Raw genomic sequence first — 6,887 nt, forward strand, 5'->3', positions numbered from 1 at the left:
TTTATGTGACGACGACCTTGGTCAAGGTCTCTTTCTGGTGAAATACAGATTTAAAAGAAAGTGTGCCAAATTTGCCTAAGTGCATGACTACCAGTATAAAAACATACAGCAGGAGGATGTGTAATGTTTATTCATTCATGGCTGAATCTTAAAACATTTTTGGTTTGAGACGGTAAAAAAAAAAAATTCTTAAAACATTTTTGAAAATGTGCATGTTTACATTTCAAGCTTTCAACGGCATTTATTTTCTTTGTTCTAGTCAAACACTGCCACCTGCTGGCAACAAAAATTAGTGATGTCCTCCCCAAGCGATATGTTTTATTTATGTACGAGGTCAAACATTATTTATGTCCGTGCATGGTATTTTGCTTTCTGGGTAATCCTGCTTTCAAAAACATGTCTGTTCTCTGCAGGGTGTAAGAGATCACTGTGTTTATTTTAATTGTTTTTTTTTTGTTAGTTTTTTGTTTTCTGGCAGGAACGTGAGTTTTAAGCACAGTTTGTACATTTATAACAGGGTAGCGGTTGGGGCCATTCCAAAATGTTAACATTGGCCTTTTTTTCAATCGGTCCCAGTTAATACAAGTCCCTCAGGAGCTCTGCTGTATTTAAGGAAAGCTGCACTTTTGGGCATGTTGGAACACCTATCTTAGTCTTTCTCAGAAGTGATTAAATTGTTCAAATCATGGTCTGTTTTTCTCCCCCAGAGGAAACAGCTCCAGCTTTTTGGTCATCTTTGCCTTTGATTGTCTCAAAAATGTACTGCTGACATAAAGGATAGTCTGACGATACACATTTAAATCAACATGATTTATGTATTCTTCCTTACAATAAAATCTAACATCTGATCTGTCTTGTTTTCCCTCTGGCATGGAGCCAACCTGTGACAGTATGTCTGGGATTATTGTCCTGTTGGAAGAGAAAGTTCTGTCCAAGAGTCAACCAAATCCAGGAACCACCACATGGCAGGGGTAATGATCCAGTGTCATTACCCCTGTCTATTTGCTTTGTCAAATCCAGATGCCAATTTAGCTTTTAGACAGGCAGTGTGCTGAAGCCCATCGATTCATCCATTTTCTTCCGCTTATCCGGGGTCGGGTCGCGGGGGCAGCAGCTTCAGAAGGGAAGCCTAGACTTCCCTCTCCCCAGCCACTTCTTCCAGCTCCTCCGGGGGAACCCCAAGGCGTTCCCAGGCCAGCCGAGAGATATAGTCCCTTCAGCGTGTCCTGGGTTTTCCCCGAGGCCTCCTCCCAGTGGGACGTGCCCGGAACACCTCACCAGGGAGGCGTCCAGGAGGCGTTCCACGTCCCAAGAGCCAGCTTCTGCAGCCGAGGATTAGACCGCCAGGGTCCCCTCCCTCGGCTGCTGCCCGTAACACAATGCACCCGACCCCTTTGGCCCCTCCGACAGGTGGTGAGCCCATTGGAAGGGGGACCCACGTCTCCTCTTCGGGCTGAGCCCTGGTAAAAGCCCGGCCACCAGGCGCTCGCCATTGTGCCCCACCTCCAGGCCTGGCTCCAGAGTGGGGCCCCGGTGACCCCCTTCCAGGCGAGGAAACGCTAGATCCAAGGTTGTTGTGCATCATAAGGGGTCTTCGGGCTGCGCTTTGTCTGGTTCCTCACCTAGGACCTGTCTGCTTTGGGTGACCCTACCAGGGACATAAAGCCCCAGACAGCATAGCTCCTAGGATCATTGGGACACTCAAACCCCTCCACCACGATAAGGTGGCAGCCCAAGGAGAGCTTGAAGCTGTATATTTAATTTTCACTTTATATGGATTAAAGAAATAATTCCAAACTTGTCCGCCAATGCTGGTGATGTAATCAGCACTCTGAAAAATAACAAATAAAACACTAAAAGTCCAGAATTAACGCCTTGCACCAGCGCCAAATTGACATATAAACAAACGAAAATACAAAAATTAAAAACTCTCATTTATGCTTAAAATAGACGGAGCCCAATATGTTCTTGGTGCTTAGAAGTTCAAAGCACAGCACAGCTCTCTTACAAGAGAATATTTGTGGCTTGTTGTTGAGCTAAGAGGAATGTTATTCTCATCTTCCTCTCAGCAAAGCCGACCGCTAAAAATCTTCAAGGCCTCTTTATGCCAACATGACAGTTTTCCAAACATAAACCAATGCAGAGACAACGGAATGCATTCTCTTTTAATAAAGAAAGGAAATTGCAAAACAGCTCATAAGCCAACATGGTTCCATACAGAAGCAGACATGCAGACTGGAAGGTTTGCATGTCCCAATGACACACTTATTATGTGTCATTGGGACTCTTCCAAAAAAACAGAACCGTTTTTACCCTCAGTGATCTCAGCGTGGCAGTTAGGTCCACTTCTGCAAATGCGGTGGACTCTTTCTTGCTGCTTTCAAAACTCAATATAATAATAATATATAATAATATAATGCATATATTTTTTCTTTTGCATTTTAAATCTATCTTGTCTATACTGATTTACCATAAGCAAGGTAAGACAAAATGGATTAAAGTTAAATGTGCACATCTGTCAGTTGTTACAGTTTTTCTGGAACCCTCACCCCCATGTCTGTCTTCAATTTTTAAGCCAACATGCAGTTGTAGTTTGTCTAAACCGCAGAGCAAATAGGGCTTACTGTTGTGCTGCAATGTTTTATATAGATGTTCTCATTCTGAAGAGAAAAACAGAACCAAAGGGGAGTTACGTGTGAATTCATACAAACTGCCCGCTCTGGAAGAAACCCTCCTCACACTCCCGATATCATAATCTGCAAAGCACAGTTGTAAACGGATGACTGGCCAAAATCAAAGCATCAGTTCAGCATTTGCAACATTTGTTTCTTCTACTTCTTTAGAAAATAAATATACTGCTCATTACTACGCTGTCTGTGCAGCTGGTGAATTGTGAAACGTCATGGCTGCTGCATGTGATGCTGAGACTAACGGAAAAAAAGAGATACCGACAGGATAAACAACAGGCGTAGATTCTCAATGCTCAGCACATCGGAGTAAAAGAGGGATTAGATGTGTGTGGGTGTGGGTGTGGGTGTGTTGTGTTCCTGTACATCTCCATTCATTTCTCCACAGTGCGCAGCAAATCAGAAATGTCTTCCTGGGAGAACGTTCCTTTAAAACATTTCCAAATAAGCTAATCTTCATCAAGTTTAGTTTAAGACATCTGATCTCTTTTACAACCATATACTGTAAATGTTGCAATGGATAAAAAACAGATGTGACAAAGATTAAAAATGTAAAACTCCATAAACTCCACTTCTGCATTTGTCTGCGTCGTGATGTTTCTGTGGCTTTGCTCTGCACCTTTAGATTTTGGTCAGTTAAACGCTGCAACAATTAGGTTAAAAAAGTTATAATAGAGCTACAAATTGAACAGTATATAAAAGACAGCTGATAGTGGTGCTTATTAAATAAGATGGTTCTGTTTTTTTTAATTATTTTTAAAAATTTCATATTAAGACTGGAAATGTCTGAAACTTGCCAGCTATCCAGCCAACCATCAGGCCATCTGCTTTCATATTCACTTAGTCTTTGTAGGGTTGAAGAAGGAGCACATCCTTCTACATGTTGGACATTTTACACATCTCTAATGCTTTCACTTGAAACAACTGTACAAAGAACTGAATTGTTGGGGAGTGAAATTAAAACAATACACAATTTTCACAAGAAACCTGCTCTACCACACACCAAAATAAATCCAGTGCAACCAACTGTCTTTGATACTCGTTTCATTAGTAAATAAATTTGGTTTTTAATCTAAGCATAAATGCAGCTCTTCTATGAAGGCATCAGGTGTTTGTTAGAGAACATTAGAGAAAAAAACAGCATCATGAAGATGAAATTATAAATAGTTCAAAGCAATGTAAAAAAAAAAAAGCTCTGCAGCACTGTTGAAATCTGAAAAGAGTGTCACAGATGCAAACCCACCAGGAAATGGCCGTCCACTGAAAGTGACAGGTCAGGAGAAGCCGGGATTAATCAGCGAGACGTTCATGGAAATTCTGGAGATCCTGCAGATATTCACAGCTCAGTCAGAAGAATCTGTCTAATGATCTGAGTGTATAAAAAAACAACTCCATGTCATGTTTAAAATTTGACACAGGCCGTGTAAAATGTGGGAGAAGTTGTTTTGGTCAGATGAGACCAAAATTAAACATTTTGGGACCCAAAAACAATGTGTCTGGTAGAAAGGAAGAACTTCCCTTCTGCTTAAACATTCTCCTTGTTGACACATGGTCCATTATTCTGTGGAATGCTTTTCTTCAACGGCATCAGGAAAGCTGATCAGAGCTGATTAATGGAGATATATACAGGAAAATCCTGAAAGGCTGCCCACCAACAAGACAAAGAGTCATTAAAAATTGTTGTTTGCACAATTCATCCAAACTGACTTTGATTTTTATAGATGAATAGGAAAAACAATCAGTCTGTAGATGCCCATAAACAAATACCCAAAAGACAAGGCAATAGTTGGCTCCTCCAAGTATTTCCTTGTGAAGTTTAAATATAGGTGAAGGCCACACTTTTCAGATTATATATAATCTTAAAAGGGCTTCTGTGTTTTACAATTTGTTTTTTTTAAACATTTTGCAAACCAAATATCTCCCAATAAAATACACTGATTATTTTCAGTTGTAAAGTAACAAAATGAGAAAAAGGCATTCAGTTCAAAAAATGAACCGTGTCAGACAATATGCTGTCAGTGGCTAATAATACAGGTGAATAGGGTTTAATTTAAATTACATAATGAAGTTGGTTTTTTAAGGGCTCCAAACATCCTGACCAACATGAATTTATTTTCTTTTCGCCTCAGAGGGGATTTTTGATGACGTTCCAAGTGGCAAGCAAGAACAAAGTTTCCAGTCTAATCTGTTTCAGCATTCTTTCTAAGATTCTTCCTCAGATTGTTCTATATGATTCAAGGAAATAGCCCTAAACAATGGTGCTGCTGTTAAAGGAAATAGCATTTCAATCTAAGCAATGTGGATCCTTCTGAAAGAAGAGAGATTTATCTCGCTGTTGAATCTGTGTTTTTAGAGAAAGATGAGTCAGTTTGTCAACATAAGATTCAGAAAATCACCTCAATCTTTTCCAGGAACTGCTTTGCTACACTTCCACACAAACACTAGGACTTACTCCTTTTGGAAAACTCAAGGTTTTCTGTTCAGTCAATGACTAACATGTGAGTCACAACTGAAAAAAAAACCCAGAGTAGAGGGAAGGAAGGGTCTACAGAATTAAGTAATAGTTGGATTTGGACCAGTGATATTTTATGTGTTTTTATTAGCAAGTAATTACAACTAATTACTAGCCATTCTTCATGTTGCACAGTGAAGCATCACTCATCAGTCTCAATGGATTTCTAACCAGTTCTTGCTTCTCCTCCACTTTTGCTGACAGCCGCCTGGCAGCTTCTCTGATCATTTTCAGTCTCATTTTTTCATCAAGTTTGGGTTTTCTAATGTCCCTGTGGTCCCATACTTTCCCCTATTGTTGTCTTTATGGTGCCATGAAGCTAAGCCCAAAAATGATTCATACTCCTGACAGAGTTAGGTATAAAGTAATTTTTAAATTGTACCAAGACGACAGGATGTAACATTGATCATATCATAATATTACATGATTTTGTTATCTTTTGTTTCAGTTCCTATCAGAAACAAAACTGGTTGGATGAAAATGATCGAAAATAATAATAAAAAAGATTTGTGTCATGTCCAATCCTTATTGACAACTTTGTAAGGTTACATTAAACTTTTGTAATACCTCTACATAGAAACTTTAAGCTAAATGGTGCTTAAAGCACCATTCAGCTTAAAATGTGTAAAGCTGAATTTAATTTCTAGTTTGCATTTATTTAAACAGGGTTTTGCAGATTTTTATGTACATTAATATAGTTAGTTTTACATTACACAAATTTTGGCTCAGTTAAATGTCTGTTTTTAATAGGAATGCACTGAGTACATGTCACAGATTTGTGCAATTATTTATCTAAAATGTATTTTTTGTATTGTAAAACCATTTAAAAACAGTGTAAACGATATTACCTTCTGGTTTTGCTCTTCTTAGGCAACACTGTCCTTAAATTTTGGTATTTGTTTACATGCTTCTTTCATCTTCTGATTCCTGGATCTGTTGATAGAGAACTCCTTAATTCTGTGTCTGGTCCTCCCTTGGATTTCTGCTAAAAAGGGAATTTTTCTTTTCTATATTTGTCCGCTACCCTTCTGTGTGTTTTCAAAGTGGGGGACTCAGATTGTTCAGGTTTCTAACTGTACAGAGATTTTATCATGACTCATATCCTCAATCTGAATCAGGACCAAGAGAGAATCGCAGCAGAAACAACTTCAGTTCACAATGTATTCAAAGTTCAGTGTCAGTGCTGTGGCAATGTGCTGGTAATATACAGCAGGAAGAAATAAGTATTTGAACCCCTGCTGATTTTGTATTTTTTTACCTCTTGCTAACAATTTCTTGTTGACAGTTTCATTTTTGATCATAGACAAAGAACATCAACAATTATTAAGAACAATCCATTAAATATCAAGTTAAAATTAGATCTTTATATTGATTGAAATGAAAAATATATTAATTAATTTCTTCAAAATTATCAGGGGATGGAATGAACATTTACTCTCAAAGCTGAACAGTTGGTAGCACTGTTGCCTTGCAGTAAGAAGTTTATGGGTTCAAATCCCAGCATTGGACTTGAACCCATGGAGTTTGCAAACTCTGACTTTCTCCCACAGTCCAAAAACATGACTGTCAGGTTAATTGCTCTCTCTAAATTGTCCTGAGGTGTGAGTGTGGATGGTTGTCTATGTTGTGCTGTGATGGACCGGTGACCTGTCCACGGTGAACCCTTCATCTTGCCCAATGACCGCTGG

This window comes from Poecilia reticulata, chromosome 9, assembly GCF_904066995.2.
Source record: "Poecilia reticulata chromosome 9, P_reticulata-male-v2, whole genome shotgun sequence".
NCBI classification, from domain to species: Eukaryota; Metazoa; Chordata; class Actinopteri; order Cyprinodontiformes; family Poeciliidae; genus Poecilia; species Poecilia reticulata.